We start from the raw sequence: 20,515 nt of genomic DNA, 5'->3' as shown, positions 1-20,515 counted from the left end.
CCTGCTCCACCGCCGTGACATATTCCACATTTCCTGGGCCCAAGAAAAAATTGAGCTAGTCATCCCCCCCCCCCCACAACTTTAACCAAATGACCCCCAATTTTCAATACCTAACTATTATTATAAGGTTAATTAAGATTGACAAGCTTAAGTAACAAGAATTGATGTTTTTGACATTAAAATGGGCTCTGTAGGTGTTTTTCTGTCCTCCACTCACTGTCGACTTATATTCCCCATTGACTTGCATTGGGTTTCGTGTTTCAGTCAGCCCCCCGACTTTTTGCAATGATCGGCCGATTTCACCCGACCCGACTTTTGACAAAGTCGGGTTTCGCGAAACCCGACTCGATCCTGAAAAAGTAAAAGTCGCTCAACCCTATTCGGGATTGTCGGGTTCGGGAAAACTTTTTAAAAAGTCTGATTCGGGACCTGAATTTCAACCGAACTTGACCCTGGACTCCAAACCCCATTCAAGTCAAAGGGGACCCAAACTTCAGTGCTGTAAAATGGCTGTAAAATGGTTGGAGTAAGGGCTAAGGGGCTGCAAAAGGAAGCAAAATGAGGATTAGAGCAGAACAATTGTCCTGCAACCAAATGAGTATGAAAATGACTAAAAGGGGTTATTTTCTTCATAGCAATCATGGTAAAATCGTAAGTAAATGAATAACATAAAAATTTTAACAGTGTACTCACTGAGACTGAGGCTTGTTACCGCCAGTCCAATTAAGAATTACACTTGCAGAGCTTGGGGCAGAGTACCTCCATAGAAGTAGCTTACAAATTTCACCCACAGAGCGTGGGACATAGTGCCAACCTGCTCTGAGCACGGTTCTTCCATCTCCTCATCATCATCATCCTCTCAAACTGTCCCGGCTGAACAGTTGGGTACTTGGCTGCTGTTGGGATAGTAACCCACCCTCCAAGCCATGTGTGGACGACAGGCCTGATAAAGGTGTGAATTGGCCATGATCCTCCTGCTTCCCTTCCTCCAGTGCTAACACCTCATCCATCATAGCCTGGATTGTTCTCTCCAGCAGGCATATAAGGGCTCATCTCCACTTGCGAGGAAAACGGACGAGTGCAATCCGATAAAAAATCGGATTGCACTCGGACCAATGTTAATCAATAGGTGACACTCCATTTGCGATTTTTTTCCCAGCCGAAATCGGACTGAGAAAAATCTGTGTCGGCTGAGAAAAAAATCGCAGCATGCTGCGTATTGCTGAGATTCTCGGACGAGACTCGCCAATGCAAGTCAATGGGTGCGAGAAAAAAAACGCATGGAATACGGACCATCCGTATTCCATCCGTTTTTTACGGATACCTTACCATTCTGTGGCACAGAACACTGTAAATAGTCCTGTAAATGACTGTATAAAAATATTTGCAGAGAAAAAAAACGGATTGCATACGGATGTCATACGGATGTAAAAACGGATGATGCGATTAAAAATCGCATGACACTCGCATGACAATCGCACACGTTACATCAGTTTTTTCGGTCCGTAAATCGGACCGTTTTTTTCTCACACAAGTGGAGATGAGCCCTAAGTTGTATAGTAACGCCAGCATCAGACTGGAGCACCTTGGGCCCACCAGAGAAAATAATTCTTGGGGTCCAGTATGTAGCTATATAGAAATAGATACAAGACCACCAATTATGCTGTAAAAAGCACTAATATCAGGGTATAATATAAGGTAGTTTACGTCTTAATTATGTAGCAAGGGTTGGGGTATCCCCCTGACAGAATATAATGTAACCCCCTCATAAAATATAATGCAGCACCCCACAAAATATATTGCAACCCCCTCAGGTATAACACAGTCCCCACCTTAGAATATAATGTAGCACCCTCATATAGTATAATGCAGCCCACCACAGAATATAATGCAGCCCCCCATAGAGTATACTGTAGCCCCCTCATATAGTATGATGTAGCCCCACCACAGAATATAATGCAGCCCTCCATAGAGTATACTGTAGCCCCCTCATAGAGTATGATGTAGCCCCCCATAATATAATGTAGTTCCCTAAGAATGCAGTCCCCCCACGGAATATAATGTAGCCCCCTCATAAAGTATAATGCAGTCCCTCTCCACCCTCATCATTGTCCTAATCACCACCTCTATCATTGCCTTCTCCCCACCACCCTTATCATTCTCTCCCACCACCCCATCACTGCCTATTCCACCACCTGCATCATTGCCTCCTCCCCACCATCATTGTCCATTTCATCACCTCCATCATCATCTCCCCCGCCACCATCATTGCCCATCACCTCTATCATTGCCCATCACCTCCATCATTGCCTCCCCCACCACCATTGCCTATCACCTCCATCATTGCCTCCCCCCACCACCATCATTGCCCATCACCTCCATCATTGCTTCCCCCCACCACCAACATTGCCCATTTCATCACCTCCATCATTGCCTCCCACCTCCACCATCATTGCCCATCACCTCCATAATTGCCTCCCCCTCCACCATCATTGCCCATCACCTGCATAATTGCCTATCACCTCCATCATTGCCTCCCCACCATCATATTCTCCCCCACCATCATTGCCTATCACCTCCATCATTGCCCATCACCTCCATCATTGCTTCCCCCTCCATCATTGCCCATCACTTCCTTCATTGCCTCCCCTCACCTCCATCATTGCCTCCGTTGACCCTCATTGCCCATCACCTCCATCATTCCCTCTCTCACCATCATTGCCCATCACCTCCATCATTGTCTCCCCCAAAATTATTGTCCATTACTTCCATCATTGCCTCCCCTCACCTCCATAATTGCACCCCCACCACCATCATTGCCCATCACCTCCATCATTGTCTTCCCCCTCACCATCATTGTCCATCACCTCTATCATTGTCCTTCACCACACACTGCACAGCTCACCGCAGCAGCAGCTCATCACACACACACACACACATACACAGCACAGCTCACCTCCCTGCAGCAGCAGCTCATCACAAACACACAGCACAGCTCACCTCCCACAGCAACAGCTCATCACACACACACACACACGAACACACACACACACACACGCACACACAGCACAGCTCACCTCTCTGCAGCAGCAGCTCATCCCAGCAGCCTCTTCCTCGCTGGAAGCTTTCTGACTGAGACAGCGTGCTGGATGATGACATCCAGGTGGGCTGTCTCAGACAGGAAGCAGGATGCCGGGAGGTGAGCTGCTCTGCGAGTCTGTGTGCCTGCGTGCGTGTGTGTATGTGTGCGGTACTTTGTGCGTGTGTGTAGTGCGGTGGTGGGGCTTTACATGCGGGCAGTGTTAGCTGCAGCCTGCGGCTAACTCTGCCCGCTATTAAAGAGAAATGGTATTCACGCCTCTCCACGCCGATAGGGGTGTGGGGAAGCGTGAATATTCAATTTGCTTTAGCAGCGGGGACAGGATCCTGTCTCCAGCTGCTGCTACTGGCACAGGGCGGGCCCCCTTGACTCATGGGCCCCATAGCCACTGGCTGGGGGCCCCTGGAGCAGTGGGGGCCCTAGGCAGCTGCTGGCCAGTATGCCAGAAGGTGTCAGTGCCTGGGCCCACCGGAGAATCCTCCGGTTCTGCGGTGGGCCAATCCAAGCCTGAGTAACGCTGATGATGTTATCAGTGCTTGCCATATTGGTGGAATATTCAAAGCAGCACAAGATAGCACACACATCCTGCATGTAAGCCCACTCATTAGTGGTGAACTGGTGTTCTGCAGGGCGAATCAGCCATGTGTACTGCAGCTGAAACACCACTATTGCATGCAGCTGCTCGTACAGTCTCTCCAGCATATGCAACATTGGTATGTCACTTATCAGTCAGTGTGTGGGAAGACAGAAGAGACATTGCAGTGCATTCAGGCGAATAGCAGCAGGGTAAGAACTGCAAAATTGTCCACTCACTGCTTGCACTTTCAGAAGCAGCTCCGATGTGTGGGTAGATTTTCAGGATGCTCAGCACCACCAAAAAAGCACATACGCCATGCAAGGGATGTTTGTCAAACCAGCTAGTTCCAGAGTTGTTACGATATTTCACCCGTTATCGCACACCACCTGGCTGGTCTTGAGGTCTACCGACACCAACCACTCATCCGTCTACTGTTTGATCACAGTCCACAACTCCTGCGCATTGTGGGATTTGTCCCACAAACAGATGAGTTTCAGAACAGCCTTCTGTCATTTCCCCCTGGCTGTGCTGAAGTTGGTGGAGCAGGTCTTACTGTGACTGAATGAGGAGGTAGTGGAGGAAGCGGAGTAAGAGGAGGAGGCAACCTGAACAGATAAATGTCCAGCAATCTTTAGTGATTGTAGGACATGTACTACAATACCTTCCGCCTTTGTCCCAGCTGCCACTACATTTACCCAGTGGGCACTTACGGAGATGTAACATCCCTGGCCATGTTTATTGGTCCACTTATCGGTGGTTATTGACACCTTGTTACTGATTGTGTTGAGCAGTGCACCAATGATTTGTCTATAACATGATTGTTCAGAGCAGGGATGACCCACCTGTAAAGTATCGGCAGCTGGAAGCAACGTATTGCTGGACAACCACCTCTATTAGCTTTTTAAAACTGTCCATCTCCACCAATCGGAATGACAGCATTTTAAATGCCAATCATTTTGAAATGCTGTCATTCAGGACCATGGTTTATGCATGGCTAGGGGAGTATTTCCTCTTTCTCTCTAGAGTTTGAGGGATTGAAAGCTGAATACTTCTAAGGGACAATGTAGAGATGCTCGTTGACACTGGTAGTGGTGGTGGTGATGATTAAGCTGTCATATTCTGTATTTGTGGAAAGGCAGGTGGCCCTGTTGATCATGAGCAAGAGGAAAAGGCCAAGACTGCAGCAGAAGAGGGAGCAGGAGGAGGCTCTGTCATGTTTTTTAAGGGGTGTACTCCACTGCACATTGTGCTTGGAATTCAGATGCTTCATCATACAGGTGGTGCTCAGGCTCAGAATATTTATGACTTGCTTCCTTGTCTGACAGCACAGTGTGCAAACCACCAGTTGCTTATTTGCAGCACATTCCCTGACGAAAGGCCAAGGGAGCTCTTTTGAGCTGTTTTTTGTGTGCTCATTTCAGAGGGGCAGTGGGCTGTTGCATCCGACAAACAGGCTACTGGCTGCCCCCTGTGCCTTTGCACCCTGCTCCCTCTTTTGCTGTGCTGCTGTGGCATCATGACAAACTCCTCTACCTCCAAACTGCGCACCTCACTAGGATGGCCTCTGCTCCATTCGAGTTCTAGGACCTCATCCTCCCCTGAATCTTCTTCCACAAACTCTTCAACCCTAACCTCCTCGTTGATTTGAACACTGCAGAAAGACACTGCAGTTGGAAAGTGGTACTGCCGTGGTCCACTGACTATGTGCACTAGTCATCCTCCAACCTAACAAGTGGTTGTGCATCAGTGCAATGAGTCTCTTTCACTTCTGAAGCAGGGCCAGGTAGATGGGGCACGGAGCCACAACCAGCAGAGTAATCAAAAGGCAGAAAAGACTGCTGCATGAGTTGAAGCTCAGGCTGCTTGACTGATTTGCAAGGGCAGTGGTATTCAGGTCTATGAAAGAATGTATAACATCCTGTAGCTTGCGTGCACCAGAAAAAGGTGTTGTATTTGGGCACATAGAAGGTATCCCATGACGATATCCTCTCCTTGCATCAGCTACACCACCACCACCATCAGCAGCTTCAGCAGCACCACTATGGCCACTTCGATGTCTCCTTTTTTATGTTCTCCATATTTTTGGAAGTGGTTTTTCTAAACACTATTTGCAAAGAGATGGCAGAAGAGTAGATTTATTTATTGGCAACACTACTAGAAAATACATAGCGGTCCTGAAAAATTATATCATTGGCCTATAAATGTCAAAGAGATGGCTGACACCAATTATTTATTTCCCAGACTACTATAAAACACACACCTGTAAAATTATTTATTTGGCCTAGAAATGGCAACGAGACGGCTGATGTCAATTATTTATTTCCAAGATTATTCAAAAGCACAGAGCGGTCCTGAAAAATTATTTCTTTAGCCTAAATAAATGTGAACGAGATGGCTGATACCAATTATTTATTTCTCAGCCTATTAAAAAATACAAAGCAGTCCTGAAAAATTATTTCTTTGGACTATAAATGGCAACTAGATGGTTGATGCTAATTAATGGTTTACCAAACTGCTAAAAAACACACATCTGTCCTGAAAAATTATTTATTTGGCCTATAAATGGTAACGAGATGGCTAATGCCAATTTGCTTAAAGGCATAATACACCCAGGAGGGGGGGGGGGTGCGAGGTACACACAGCGGATTAAAGGTACAGTACTCCCATAACCCAGTGGGGGCTGAGTACACAGTGGGGGCATAGTCCTCCCACTGGCAAGTTGGCTTAGTACATGCAGCGGATTGAAAGCATAGTACTCCTACAGGTGAAGGTTGCATTGTATGCACAGTGGCTTAAAAGCACAGTACTCCCACAGATATTTTTTGCAGAGTAGACACAGCAGCTTTTAGACGAATAATCTCATAAATATCGGTTGCAGAGTACACACAGTGACATTTTTGTAGAGTGCGCAGTCTGAATCTGTTCCCTACTCCAGCTGCATCCTATCTCTATACTAATGAGAGCATAATGTCTAGGCACTCGTGATCCAGCCTTCAGGCTATGTGCACACGTTCAGGCTTTTTCGTGATTTTTTCACATTTTTTCGTGGTAAAAACTTTATAAAAACTCATTAAAAATGCATACATTATGCATCCTATCATTAAGAATGCATTCTGCATGTTTTGTGCACATGATGCGTTTTTCCGCGAAAAAAATGCATCGCAGTAAAAAAAAAGCAGCATGTTCATTAATTTTGCGGATTTTCTGCGTTTTTCCCGCTATTCTTTTTATTTGGGAAAAAACGCACAAAAAACACACCAAAAACGCATCAAAAACGCATGAAAAAATGCAAAAAAACACGCCTGCGGATTTCTGGCAGAAATGTCTGTTTTTTGTCAAGAAAATTTCTGCAAGAAATCCTGACGTGTGCACATACCCTCATACTGGGCATTGCGGTGATGGCTCCGGAAGTGCCCACAGTCTAAATGCTAGTTGATTGACTGCACTGCAGCCTTTCAACAAGCTTTATTAGACTGGCAAACCTAAACACGAATCTGGGTGTACAGTAAAAAGTCTGTGTTCGAGGTTCAGTAACAGACACTAGTTGTACTTTCCAGACCCTGAACTTTACCATTTAGGGTCGCTCAGCCCTAGTATTGAGTTCAAAGAGCAATCTAAGTAAGCTAAGGTTTGTATACAGTTGAAATTCAGATATTACCCAAGACTCTGGTTGGTTGGGCAGTTGTGTGATTTGATTGAGTCAATGGCTGTGCAGTAAGACTAATTACAAAATCATGATATATGGTAATACCACCACTTTAAAGGGGGTCCAAGTTGATAAGCCTACAGTCACTGTGTGTGACTACAGACTTATAAATTCCCCAGCACAATCACTGTGTGCTACTGGGATTCGCAGATTTCTGAGATAGGGACTCAGGGTATTTATGCATTAAACATACCGTATTTTTCGGACTATAAGACGCACCGGACTACAAGACGCAACTAGGTTTTAGAAGTGGAAAATAGGGAAAAATATATTTGAAGCAAAAAAATGTGGTAAAATATTTAGTAACATAAATAACATACTATTATATATAATAACATCACCTATAATAATATGTTATTATTTTGGAAGCTACGGGTAGGAGATGGTGCTGTGGGACCAGGGTAGTGTCTGTTAAGTACTATATGAAGATGCTGGAGGGTGAGTATAAGAATGGGGGCACAGGGCTTACATTTAAAGCACAACTCCAGCACTGAAAAATAACATTGGATTGCTGCTTTAAGATACCATGGGAGAACTATAACTCCCAGCATGACCTGCAGATCCTATGGCATGCTGGGAGTTATAGTTCACCACAGGAGTGGCAGAGTGCTTTTTTGTGTGTTGTAGTGACTAACCTTTAAATTAATTCTTAGTTGTTCAGGCTGTGCAGGTCCTGCAGTCAGCCAGCCATGCTGTGGTGACAGGTAATGAAGGGCTGGAGCATCCCATGACTACACAGAGCCCTCTCCATAGGTCATAAGAGAAAACTTGCAGATTCTAGTGCGATGTCTGAAGGACTTGTGATGACATCATGAAGAGAGAGGGCTTTGTGCTGTCATATGATGCTCCAGCCCACCCTCTTCATGACCTCACACAGGTGTTATGCTACAGCACTTAGCGTCCAGCACAGCCCGGCCGCGTCCTGTTAGGTATGCTCATCCCTCCCTCCTCAGGGCATCCTGCTCCTGCCCCTTCCTCTACTGGACACACGATCTTCCCAGCTTCTGCAGGAATCTGGCACTAGCAAAACCATGTCCGCTATTCAAGTAAAGGAATGTTCATTTGCTGCTCCCCACTCACTGCTAGACGCTGACAGGTGGGCTGGGGAAGTGGCTAATGAATATTCCTTCATTATAAGCATCGGGACCACGTGATTTCCTTAGCGCCGGATTCTTGCAACAAGGACATTTTCCTGCCTCCTACCAGTGGGATCCCAGTGCAATCCCACTCGCTGCTGCCCTCTCCCCACATGTTACATCCGTACCATAAGATGCACCCTACACTTTCCTCCCAAATTTGGAGGAAAAAAGTGCATCTTATGGTCCGAAAAATACGGTACTCCCGTACAGTCAGCATGGCATACAAGCGTATGGAGCAAGTGCACACCCTTTAGTCGGCCATGCCCACTGGACAACAGCATCACTAGACAGGGCGCAGCCTCGCTCTATACAAATGTATGGAAGGCTCTGGCCGTGGGTATGTATAACTCATACACTCCCTCCGGTCCCAGTTCAGAAACCAGTGAACCCTCATAGTGCACAGTGTGTGCACTGGGGGGATTCATAAGTCTGCAGTCACACTGAGTGACTGCAGACTTATTGATTTGGGCTAGACAACCCCTTTAATTTAATCCAACAAATTCTGCATATCTGCTTTATTTTTGAACACCCATGTCTTTTTCCACAACTCAAGCTAGAAGATCGTTGGGTACAGCCGGGACCAGCTGCTTCGAAAGCATCACCAAACCAGGGATTCAAGCTTCAGGAGGCTAATTTGCATATTCCAGGTGCCTTCCTGGAGAAGCGAAGTCTCCCTAAGCTAGAAGATCGTTGGGTACAGCCGGGACCAGCTGCTTCGAAAGCATCACCAAACCGCGCGCCTTACGGCACGCGAATTTTTGCCTGTAGGACATTATTGCAAGAGAGCTTGGCTGAGTAGATTACACAAGAAGGAAAACACACAGCAAGTCAGCAGGATCTAGGAGCAACATGGCAGATGTGACAACCTACATGGTGAGCTGCAGCATGTGCTACATGTTCACAGATCGACCAGAAGAAGAATCCAATTTCACCTGTCAGAAGTGTAGACTAGTGGCCCTTTTAGAAGAAAAGGTGCGGGGTCTGGAAGAAAGAATAGCAACTTTGAAAATCATCAAAGAGAATGAAGACTTTCTAGACAGAACAGAAGCATCTCTACTGGTCACAGAAGGTGCAAAAAGCGTCAGAGAACCTCCAAAAGCAGATGAGTGGAAGCATGTGACCAAAAGAAGCAAGAAGACCATGGAGAAATCACCAACCACACAACTGAAGAACCGATATCAAATCTTTGTAGAGGATGAAGATGGCACACCTAAGAATGAAGCAATACCAGCAAGCAAAAAACAAAAGGGCACACAGCAACAAGTGACAGCAAAAAGTACAGCCAAGAAGCAACGAAGAGTGGTGGTTGTGGGAGACTCACTACTGAGAGGCACCGAAGCAGCCATCTGCAGACCGGACATAACTGCAAGAGAAGTATGCTGCCTTCCAGGTGCGATGATCAAGGATGTGACCGATAGGATACCAAAGCTCTTCAGCTCCAAGGACGTCCACCCATTTCTTCTGATACATGTTGGCACCAATGACATGGCAAGGAAGGACCTACCGACAATCTGCAAGGACTTTGAAGAGTTGGGGAAGAAAGTAAAGGAACTGGATGCACAGGTAGTTTTTTCTTCTATCCTTCCAGTAGACGGGCATGGCACCAGGAGATGGAACAGGATCCTTGATGCAAACAACTGGCTAAGACGATGGTGCAGACAACAAGGATTTGGATTCCTGGACCACGGTGTGAATTACTGGTATGATGGACTCCTCGCCAGAGACGGACTACACCTCAACAAACCTGGGAAACACACATTCGCCAGAAGACTCGCTACACTCATCAGGAGGGCGTTAAACTAGAAGAAGAGGGGACGGGAAGAAAAACATTAGACTCGAACAAAGACGACCCAGGAAAACATACTCAGAAGGGAGGTAAGAACATTTCTAAAACAATCCACAGTGAGGAGATTGGAACAAAACAAAATCCTCTAAACTGCATGCTCGCAAACGCCAGAAGCCTGACAAACAAGATGGAAGAACTAGAAGCAGAAATATCTACAGGTAACTTTGACATAGTGGGAATAACCGAGACATGGTTAGATGAAAGCTATGACTGGGCAGTTAACTTACAGGGTTACAGTCTGTTTAGAAAGGATCGTAAAAATCGGAGAGGAGGAGGGGTTTGTCTCTATGTAAAGTCTTGTCTAAAGTCCACTTTAAGGGAGGATATTAGCGAAGGGAATGAGGATGTCGAGTCCATATGGGTCGAAATTCATGGAGGGAAAAATGGTAACAAAATTCTCATTGGGGTCTGTTACAAACCCCCAAATATAACAGAAACCATGGAAAGTCTACTTCTAAAGCAGATAGATGAAGCTGCAACCCATAATGAGGTCCTGGTTATGGGGGACTTTAACTACCCGGATATTAACTGGGAAACAGAAACCTGTGAAACCCATAAAGGCAACAGGTTTCTGCTAATAACCAAGAAAAATTATCTTTCACAATTGGTGCAGAATCCAACCAGAGGAGCAGCACTTTTAGACCTAATACTATCTAATAGACCTGACAGAATAACAAATCTGCAGGTGGTTGGGCATTTAGGAAATAGCGACCACAATATTGTGCAGTTTCACCTGTCTTTCACTAGGGGGACTTGTCAGGGAGTCACAAAAACATTGAACTTTAGGAAGGCAAAGTTTGAACAGCTTAGAGATGCCCTTAATCTGGTAGACTGGGACAATATCCTCAGAAATGAGAATACAGATAATAAATGGGAAATGTTTAAGAACATCCTAAATAGGCAGTGTAAGCGGTTTATACCTTGTGGGAATAAAAGGACTAGAAATAGGAAAAACCCAATGTGGCTAAACAAAGAAGTAAGACAGGCAATTAACAGTAAAAAGAAAGCATTTGCACTACTAAAGCAGGATGGCACCATTGAAGCTCTAAAAAACTATAGGGAGAAAAATACTTTATCTAAAAAACTAATTAAAGCTGCCAAAAAGGAAACAGAGAAGCACATTGCTAAGGAGAGTAAAACTAATCCCAAACTGTTCTTCAACTATATCAATAGTAAAAGAATAAAAACTGAAAATGTAGGCCCCTTAAAAAATAGTGAGGAAAGAATGGTTGTAGATGACGAGGAAAAAGCTAACATATTAAACACCTTCTTCTCCACGGTATTCACGGTGGAAAATGAAATGCTAGGTGAAATCCCAAGAAACAATGAAAACCCTATATTAAGGGTCACCAATCTAACCCAAGAAGAGGTGCGAAACCGGCTAAATAAGATTAAAATAGATAAATCTCCGGGTCCGGATGGCATACACCCACGAGTACTAAGAGAACTAAGTAATGTAATAGATAAACCATTATTTCTTATTTTTAGTGACTCTATAGCGACAGGGTCTGTTCCGCAGGACTGGCGCATAGCAAATGTGGTGCCAATATTCAAAAAGGGCTCTAAAAGTGAACCTGGAAATTATAGGCCAGTAAGTCTAACCTCTATTGTTGGTAAAATATTTGAAGGGTTTCTGAGGGATGTTATTCTGGATTATCTCAATGAGAATAACTGTTTAACTCCATATCAGCATGGGTTTATGAGAAATCGCTCCTGTCAAACCAATCTAATCAGTTTTTATGAAGAGGTAAGCTATAGACTGGACCACGGTGAGTCATTGGACGTGGTATATCTCGATTTTTCCAAAGCGTTTGATACCGTGCCACACAAGAGGTTGGTACACAAAATGAGAATGCTTGGTCTGGGGGAAAATGTGTGTAAATGGGTTAGTAACTGGCTTAGTGATAGAAAGCAGAGGGTGGTTATAAATGGTATAGTCTCTAACTGGGTCGCTGTGACCAGTGGGGTACCGCAGGGGTCAGTATTGGGACCTGTTCTCTTCAACATATTCATTAATGATCTGGTAGAAGGTTTACACAGTAAAATATCGATATTTGCAGATGATACAAAACTATGTAAAGCAGTTAATACAAGAGAAGATAGTATTCTGCTACAGATGGATCTGGATAAGTTGGAAACTTGGGCTGAAAGGTGGCAGATGAGGTTTAACAATGATAAATGTAAGGTTATACACATGGGAAGAGGGAATCAATATCACCATTACACACTGAACGGGAAACCACTGGGTAAATCTGACAGGGAGAAGGACTTGGGGATCCTAGTTAATGATAAACTTACCTGGAGCAGCCAGTGCCAGGCAGCAGCTGCCAAGGCAAACAGGATCATGGGGTGCATTAAAAGAGGTCTGGATACACATGATGAGAGCATTATACTGCCTCTGTACAAATCCCTAGTTAGACCGCACATGGAGTACTGTGTCCAGTTTTGGGCACCGGTGCTCAGGAAGGATATAATGGAACTAGAGAGAGTACAAAGGAGGGCAACAAAATTAATAAAGGGGATGGGAGAACTACAATACCCAGATAGATTAGCGAAATTAGGATTATTTAGTCTAGAAAAAAGACGACTGAGGGGCGATCTAATAACCATGTATAAGTATATAAGGGGACAATACAAATATCTCGCTGAGGATCTGTTTATACCAAGGAAGGTGACGGGCACAAGGGGGCATTCTTTGCGTCTGGAGGAGAGAAGGTTTTTCCACCAACATAGAAGAGGATTCTTTACTGTTAGGGCAGTGAGAATCTGGAATTGCTTGCCTGAGGAGGTGGTGATGGCGAACTCAGTCGAGGGGTTCAAGAGAGGCCTGGATGTCTTCCTGGAGCAGAACAATATTGTATCATACAATTATTAGGTTCTGTAGAAGGACGTAGATCTGGGTATTTATTATGATGGAATATAGGCTGAACTGGATGGACAAATGTCTTTTTTCGGCCTTACTAACTATGTTACTATGTTACTATGTTATTATGATAAAAGAAACTTGATTTAGTTAGTCAAAAATGTATTTTGGCCTGTGTGTGTAAGGATTAATCGTAATGACAACCCATGGAGGCCTACATAGTTATTAGAACATTTTCTGTTGGGTACTAATCTTCAGCTGTAACCTAATGTTGTAATGGGCATTTCTGTCTGATAGAGATCATTGTTATCCATTATTGTAAAAGAACTTAAAATGAATTTATCATCAAAGATTTTAGTACCTTTAAACACAGCCTCAAAAGCTTTGAGCTTTTATATCACATGAGTTTTATGTTTTCATTGAAGATCTGTGAGATTTGGTATTCTTGGCATCATGTTTAATCCTCAATCAAGTTGCAACCCATAGTAGGCAATAGTGGGTGTCATTATTAATGAGCATGGCGCCTGATAAGAGATTATTACGAAGAGTCACAGGATAAAAGTACAATAAAACATGTCATGAACATCAGAACGTATCTCTTCGGAACAAAACACATGAAAAGTTAAAGAGAACTGAAAAACAAAAAAAAGTTGGTCTTTGATAAGAACACTCAGTGGCAAGCTGGATCATGAAGAGTTGAAAATTGTGCTTACTGCCATCAGATCTGCTGGACATGAGTGGTCATCAGCTACGACACGGAGAGATCTATTGTGTGTTTTATGTGTAAAACTATCTTTTAATGATTTCCGTTAAAAAATAAACTTTTTGGATGGAATTACATTTTACTGCACAGCAAAGAACAGGCCACAACTTTGTAGTACAGGAAGACGACCTTTGCGCATGTTAAGGACTTGGAGTCGGAATGTGATTGCTACAAAACTCATGTTTGAATTTATATACTGTTTATTTATAGATATATGGAATAATGCAGAACTTATGACAGGGAAGGATTTTTTTTAACATGAACTCATAAATATCTGTCATATCTTCTGACATTTTCAATTTTCAAGGTGATTCTGACTCAAACAGCAAAATTATCATCATAAATCCTGCATAAATGAAAGAAAGCTGTATTTTATGTGTCTTGTGGAGGCTGCATTGTGGCTTTAGTTCTCCTCATCTCGACATGCTTAAAATGTCACTCTCCGCAAGGAGAAACAACACTTCTTGGATCCCGGTAAGACGCCTCTCACTGAGCCAAACCAGATCTCCACTTTGCACTGACGAAGGGCAGTACCCCGAAACACAGTGTCTGTAAATTGAGATCCAAACAGGAAGAAAATAGCACCACACAAGTCTTCCAGTAAAAAAAACCTTTGTCCTTTATTTTAACAATGTGCTGTGGACATGGTTACAGATGGGAGGACAATTGCAAGACGAACTGGTTAGGTTAATGGACTATGGCCATTTCGAGTGGTATATGCTTCAAAGGGTCCATATTCTGGACCCGTTGAAGCATATACCACGCGAAACGGCCGTAGTCCATTAACCCAACCAGTTCGTCTTGCAATTATCCTGCCCTCTGTAACCATGTCCACAGCACGTTGTTAAAATAAAGGACAAAGGTTTTTTTACTGGAAGACTTGTGTGATGCTGCTATTTTCTTCCTGTTTGGACTTCCACTCATGTTTTTTCAAGCAAGCATGCCTTATTCCAGTGGATTACCGTTTAGTGGGGTTGTCGACTCAGCTCATCCTACTGGACTCTGCTAAGACTGCTCAAACAGTGAGTACTCACCTGTTTCTTAGTGCCATTCAGCTTTTTTCTTGTTTTTTATGGTCTGTAAATTGAGATTCTGGTTTGGTTTTTATCCTAAGTCATGTGACAAGGCTCGTTAAAGGGTTGACATTGACTGTTACGATTGCTACTTCCAATAGGTGGCACTGGAGTTCTAGTCCTCTTCCTCTCTGAAGAGACAATCTGCATACATGGCTATAAAAAGATATTGAAAAAAGGCTTTTTTGGCATTGTGTGTTTTGCTATTTTTTTATGTTATAATAGAGGATTTGGAGATATCCTTGTTCACACACAGCAATTTCCTTCAGAGTATAGCGAGGTTCTTTAGATACTTTTTTGTGGAAGCTATGGTCATTGGCCATTGGTCATTTCCTTAGGGTACGTTCCCATGGTCAGTAAACACTGCGGACTGGACGTGGCGTACATCTGCAGTGTCCAGATGTTACAGAATAGTGGATGGGATTTCAAGAAATCCCATGTCCACTATGCGTCCACAGACACCTGCAGGTCACTTGTGGAGACGGACATGTGGCGCATTTTTCCAGACTGCAGCATTTCAATTTATCTTGCGGAGACGCTCAGTCTCCGCAAGATAAATGTCACACACACAATGTATTGGACTCGGTGATTACGCACGGTTCAATGAACACATGCGGAATCACCTGTGTTCCATAGCCGGAAGTGCTTTGGACGCAGCGGACATGTGCTGCCTTCAAAGTGCTGCTGATTCCTGGCCGTGGGCACCTACCCTTGAAGGTGCAATGTGTGGATGAGATTTGGTAAAAGTTGAATCCACTTTGCTTGTACTTTGATATGCTATGGAGATTATGTTCATAAAAACTATAAGGTTTAAAGTTGGTTTCCTCTTTCAGTCTTCAATAGAAATAGTGGGAGTCTCAATGCCCACCAATACAATCAGTCCACTATTATATTAACAGAACTTTGACCCCATGTTTTCTCCTACACCATCTAAGAGCAGCTTGATATAGAGGCAGAGACTCTGATTCCAACTCTGTATTACTTTATTGGTTGCTACAGTTTTTATTAAAAACTTTTTTATGTACTGCAGATCTATCAGTTCTCTGAATGCTGAGCTCTGTATAAACCCGCCCCCACCGCTGATTGGCACAGTTCTGTGTACACTGTGCATAGGCAGAAAGCTGTAAATCAATGGTGGAGGTTTACAGAGCTCATTAATATGGACGCCTGCATGGCAGCAGCTTTTTTAGTCCTCTAGTGCTAATCTCCTGCTAACTAAATAGTGATTATACAAGAACTGCAGCAAACAACCCAGTAATTGACATATTGCTGCAATTAAAGGTAAAGGTATTTAAAACCTGGTGACAGATTCCCTTTAATTAGGTGCAGAGGAGAGTAGGTTTATTTTGCCCTGTTGTAATTAGTATTTATAATATTGGTAAATAATGACAGAAAGGAATCAGATACTGTCTGTTCTTGCACATCTCATTATGGTAAAGGTAGAAAATGATTGAATGATCAAAAATACATATTCTTAATTACCAATAAACAATATCAAAGAAGTCTACATATTGAGTGCATTTATCTTTCCCACAACTATGAGGTAGCTAGTTACAGATATTAAATAGTATGCAAACATTCATTAGTCAATGATTATCTACAGTAAATGCATCAATATAGAAAATGCATATTCAACATCATTATGCTTCAGATAGCTTGTCACAAATAAGTAACGTATTAAATCAGAGGTAATAATTAGACATGCATCTGTTTCAGAATCAATAAATGTATATATATGCTGAACAGCGAGAACCAGATCTCATTATCACATTTCATTTCGAGTTGCAATTCTATTCACAAATCTTGAATAAGAATTAACTTGATTCTTGATGAGACTCGCAAAGTTTCAGTAGTTGAGTTCTAGGTGCACAATAAATTATGAAATATTGCTCATAAATAACATCCAGCCCATTATCAGCCACATATTATAGAACAAGCAGTTAATCTAATGAGTATCACGTAATTAGCAATATTCCAGCTCTCCATGCCGGACAAGATTAGTAGTTGCTCCCTACTTTAAAAGGAACCTGACACCTGATCTGTGAGCAGCATGTATCAGACACTGGATACATGATTTCAGCCAAGTAACTTTTACCTGAAAATCTGCGTGTTTAAGAGAAAGCCATACTTTAAAAGCTGCTGGGGACCAAGCCGCATGGGAGACTAGTTGGACAGATGGTTCCCGGTGGCTTCTTCCCACCATGCCAAGGATACACCCAAGCTTCCTCATTTTCATACATTTTAAAAGTTATTTTCCCAGGCACTGTAACAGTAACAGATACAGTGTTAGTTTGCTTAATATAGGAGCTAAGTCCCCTACAACACTCTGTAGTCCATTTAAACTGTATTTTGGGCTGACAAACTCTCTTTAAAGTAGTTCATGCACTTTAGAGCACACAGACCTCAACATCTTGTGCATCTGCCTCATGAGAATCATCTGAAATCTGTGTGTATATCCAACTTGCACTCCACAAAAGTAGTGTAAGGATTAGTGTTGAGCGATACCGTCCGATACTTGAAAGTATCGGTATCGGATAGTATCGGCCGATACCCGAAAAATATCGGATATCGCCGATACCGATATCCGATACCAATACAAGTCAATGGGACATCAAGTATCGGAATGTATCCTCATGGATCCCAGGGTCTGAAGGAGAGGAAACTCTCCTTCAGGCCCTGGGATCCATATTAAAGTGTAAAATAAAGAATTAAAATAAAAAATATTGTTATATTCACCTCTCCGGCGGCCCCTGGACATCAGCGGGAGGAACCGGCGTCCGGCACGGCTTCTTTCTTCAAAATGCGCGCCTTTAGGACCTGTGGAATGACGTCCCGGCTTCTGATTGGTCGCGTGCCGCCCATGTGACCGCCACGCGACCAATCAGAAGCCGCGACGTCATTCCTCAGGTCCTAAAAGGCGCTCATTCTAGGACTTTAGCTGAGGAATGATGTCGCGGCTTCTGATTGGTCGCGTGGCGGTCACATGGGCGGCACGCGACCAATCAGAAGCCGGGACGTCATACCACAGGTCCTAAAGGCGCGCATTTTGAAGAAAGAAGCCGTGCCGGACGCCGGTTCCTCGCGCTGATGTCCAGGGGCCGCCCGGAGAGGTGAATATAACAATATTTTTTATTTTAATTCTTTATTTTACACTTCCGATACCGATACCCGATATCACAAAAATATCGGATCTCGGTATCGGAATTCCGATACCGCAAGTATCGGCCGATACCCGATACTTGCGGTATCGGAATGCTCAACACTAGTAAGGATACATTCCAAGTGTCACCTGCTTAACCCAGCAGGAAGTACGTCGGCGTCTAAAAATCACTAAAATTGACAAATCTCTGGGCCCAGATGGGACACACCCTCGAGTACTGCAGGAATTAAGTACAGTCATTGATAGAATATTATTTTTAATCTTTAAAGACTCCATAATAACAGGGTCTGTACCACAGGACTGGCGTATAGCAAATGTGGTGCCAATATTCAAAAAGGGGACAAAAACTGAAATCGGAAATTATAGGCCAGTAAGCTTAACCTCTACTGTGGGTAAAATCCTGGAGGGCATTCTAAGGGATGCTATACTGGAGTATCTGAAGAGGAATAACCTCATGACTCAGTATCAGCACGGGTTTACTAGGGACCGTTCATGTCAGACTAATTTGATCAGTTTCTATGAAGAAGTAAGTTCCGGACTGGACCAAGGGAACCAGTGGACGTAATGTATATGGACTTTTCAAAAGCTTTTGATACGGTGCCACACAAAAGATTGATACATAAAATGAGAATAATGGGGATAGGGGAAAATATGTGTAAGTGGGTTAAGAGCTGGCTCAGGGATAGGAAACAAAGGGTGGTTATAAATGGAGGACACTCGGACTGGGTAGCGGTTAGCAGTGGGGTACCACAGGGGTCAGTATTGGGCCCTCTTCTTTTTAACATATTTATTAATGACCTTGTAGGGGGCATACAGAGCGGAATTTCAATATTTGCAGATGACACTAGACTCTGCAGGGTAATCAATACAGAGGAGGACAATTTTATATTACAGGATGAATTATGTATACTAGAAGCTTGGGCTGATAAATGGCGAATCTGCTTTAATGGGGATAAATATAAGATCATGCACTTGGGTAGAAGTAATAAGATGTATAATTATGTGCTTAATTCTAAAACTCTGGGCAAAACCTTCAATGAAAAAGACCTGGGTGTATGGGTGGATGACAAACTCATATTCAGTGGCCAGTGTCAGGCAGCTGCTACAAAGGCAAATATAATAATGGGATGTATTAAAAGAGGCATAGATGCTCATGAGGAGAACATAATTTTACCTCTATACAAGTCACTAGTTCGACCACACTTAGAATACTGTGCACAGTTCTGGTCTCCGGTGTATAAGAAAGACATAGCTGAACTAGAGCGGGTGCAGAGAAGAGCGACCAAGGTTATTAGAGGACTGGGGGGTCTGCAATACCAAGATAGGGTATTACACTTGGGGCTATTTAGTTTGGAAAAACGAAGACTAAGGGGTGATCTTATGTTAATGTATAAATATATGAGGGGACAGTACAAAGACCTTTCTGATGATCTTTTTAATCATAGACCTGAGACAGGGGCAAGGGGGCATTCTCTACGTCTAAAGGAAAGAAGGTTTAAACATAATAACAGACGTGGGTTCTTTACTGTAAGAGCAGTGAGACTATGGAACTCTCTGCCGTATGATGTTGTAATGAGTGATTCACTACTTAAATTTAAGAGGGGACTGGATGCCTTTCTTGAAAAGTATAATGTTACAGGGTATATACACTAGATTCCTTGATAGGGCGTTGATCCAGGGAACTAGTCTGATTGCCGTATGTGGAGTTGGGAAGGAATTTTTTTCCCCAATGTGGAGCTTACTCTTTGCCACATGGGTTTCTTTGCCTTCCTCTGGATCAACATGTTAGGGCATGTTAGGTTATTCTATGGGTTGAACTAGATGGACTTAAAGTCTTCCTTCAACCTTAATAACTATGTTACTATGTTACATTAATATGTGGCCACTTTTTATTCTCTTACAAAAAAGTTGTGAGGTTTTGGCTGGAGTCACAAGACCATATGTTCTCCAAGCTAGAAAAACAGTCAAATTATGCTGATCAGACTCTGATCAGAGTTTGACCATACTGGGATCCGTTTTTCCGGCTTCTCCATTCCATCAGACTCTTAAAATGGTCCAATTTTTTTCATGAACCCATAGACTTGAATGGCTGAGTGCGATCTGATTATCAGAGGCAAATCGTCCATGCTTCAATTTTCTCCTTGAACCAGTCGGTACAAGTAAAAATAGGCCGTGCTTTGAATAACGTTAGTGCTGGTATGATCCAGTATCAGTATTTTGACCTATCGAACTCGGATCGAAAGTACAGTCGTCTGCGCCAGCCCTTAATGGGATCATAAAGGTTTTCC

At 43.4% G+C, this 20,515-nt stretch overlaps 1 protein-coding gene across 1 annotated transcript in view; it reads left to right on the top strand.

Moving 5' to 3' along the window:
- GC (GC vitamin D binding protein) overlaps positions 1-20,515 on the top strand; it is a 381,762-nt gene that overhangs the window by 272,194 nt on the left and 89,053 nt on the right. The window lies entirely within an intron of this gene.

The sequence above is a fragment of the Ranitomeya imitator genome, chromosome 1 (assembly GCF_032444005.1).
Source record: "Ranitomeya imitator isolate aRanImi1 chromosome 1, aRanImi1.pri, whole genome shotgun sequence".
In the NCBI taxonomy this organism is placed as follows: domain Eukaryota; kingdom Metazoa; phylum Chordata; class Amphibia; order Anura; family Dendrobatidae; genus Ranitomeya; species Ranitomeya imitator.
Note: the sequence above shows the minus strand (reverse complement) of the source record. Positions and strands in the feature narration are given on the sequence as shown.